This window comes from Cupressus sempervirens, chromosome 9 (assembly GCF_028749045.1).
Source record: "Cupressus sempervirens isolate cs-2001-9-10 chromosome 9, ASM2874904v1, whole genome shotgun sequence".
Lineage (NCBI taxonomy): Eukaryota > Viridiplantae > Streptophyta > Pinopsida > Cupressales > Cupressaceae > Cupressus > Cupressus sempervirens.
The window spans coordinates 520,343,516-520,345,863 of record NC_143126.1 but is presented as its reverse complement, the minus strand read 5'-3'; positions in this window follow the sequence as shown (position 1 = coordinate 520,345,863).

The window sequence follows — 2,348 nt, the reverse complement described above, 5'->3', positions numbered from 1 at the left end:
TAGTATCACTACATTCATTTCTATTAGGTATTTTAGCATCTCTTTCATATACACTTACCTCAAAATTAGAATGTACACCTACTTCATTTTGAAACTCAACATCTGAATGCAACTTGGCATTCACAGGGTGTAACTCGATAGTCACTGAAACTTGTTGTTGATTTCAACCTTGATTTGGAACATTTTCTTTAGCAGACATTCCTTCATAAAAATATACAAATGATTTGTATTCTTCTAATTCTTTCATAGGCTCAGCCTCATGTACTTCTATAAATTCATCAAAATTCACATTTGTACTTTCCACAATTTTGTTAGTGTTAGTATTTAAACACTTATAAGCTTTTCTACTTGTGGAGTATCTAAGGAATACACCTTCTTCACATTTTATATCAAATTTTCCATTCCTAACATCTTTAAGAATGCAACACTTACTTCCAAATACCTTAAAGTATTTTACATTAGGTGGATATCCACACCATAGTTCAAAACGTGTTGAATAAGTACCCTTCATGATTTGCACATGGTTTAGGTTATAGACAACTATACATATAGCTTCTCTCCAGTATTTTAGAGAACACGCTTTTCAATCATGAGTGTTCTAGCATAGTCCATTATGGACTTGTTTATCCTTTCATCAATTCCATTTTGTGGAGGGGTCCTGGGAGTAGATGTCTATCTTTTGATTCCTCTATCATTACAAAACATCTCAAACTCATTTGAAGTGAATTCTCCTCCTCTTTCTAATCTCAAGCATTCCAGAATCTTACTTGTCTCTTTCTCAACTCTTGCCAAATACCACTTAAAAATTTGAAAAACAATAGATTTCTATTTTAGAAACATAACTGATATCATCCTAGAGTAATCATCCACAAACAATATTATATACTTATCTCCTTTGTAGCTTTGGACTTGAATTGGTCCACATAAGTTAGTATAAAAAACTCTAGTATTTCTTTAGAGGTATAAGCTTTACTCTTAAAGCTTGACTTTGACATTTTGCCTAGCTGACATTTTTTTCACCCTATATTATTAGGTTTCTTCAACTTAGGCAATCCTCTAACTTTCTTCATGTTACTGATACTAACCAAGTTATCAAAATTAGCATGACATGATCTCTTGTACCAAAGCCATGCATCATAAAATTTTGCAAAAAAACAAGTAGCATACTCTATATCTAGATAGAATAGATTACTTTTAGTTTGATCCCCTTTACCAATCAATTTCCCATTTGTGTCATATATAATGGCAATTTTGTTTCCAAATTTAACCTTTATTCCTAGATTATTCAATTGTGACACACTTAACAAGTTATAATTTAGTCCTTCAACATAGTAAGCATTGTCACATGAAATCTTTTATGTGAGTTTGATAGAACCTTTTCCTTTTATCAAACAAATTGGTGCATCATTACCAAATCTCACACTATTTCCATCATAACAAGTTAAGGTAATGAACTTACTTCTATCTCTAGTCATGTGATGTGAGTATCCACTGTTAATGATCCATCTATCATTTTTGTTCACACAAGTCGCAAGTGTAGTTGCCTCATCTTCATCAAATTTTTTCTTCATTGCAACATATATCACTTCATCATCATGTTCATCAAAATCATCCCTTCTTTCTTCTTTAGCAATGTAGCATGACTTCTTGCCTTTGTCGTTGCAATCTCTATTGTCATCTTCTCTTCTATATTTATACTTGTTTCCTTCTGTATAGTTCTTCTTCTATGTACATCTTGTAGCAATATGACCAACTTCATTTCAATTGAAACAAATGATGGGTGACTTACCTTTGAACTTTCCTTTACGTCTATGAAATCTTCTTGCCAGTAGTGCTTCCAATTGTTCAACATCTTCCTCATCTATATCACTATCACTGGATACATACTTTATCTTTCTTTTCTTCTTCTTCTTTTTCTTCACCTCATTAAAATGCTTCAATAACAACTTGGCTTTGAATTTAGATTAAAGACTCTTAGGTTTGTAATTATCAAAGTTAGATAGCTCAAAAGCAGTGAGTCTACCTACCAAACCTTCAAGGGTTAGATCATTTCCTAGAATACATCTCAACTCTTGCATTGTAGAAACTCTAATAGCATGATCATGTAGTAATGTTCTCAAGACTTTACTTAACATATTATTATCATCCATATGGCTAGTTGCTCCTCTTATTGTACTAACAACTTCATTTATCCTAGCAACATATTGAACAATATTTTCACATTCTTCCATTCTCATATCATCACACTTACCTCTAAGGCTCTCAGATTTGGCTTTTTGAACATTTGTGTCTCCTCCATAGATGGTGTACAGGGCATCCCACATTTTCTTTATAGTATCATAGCTTTT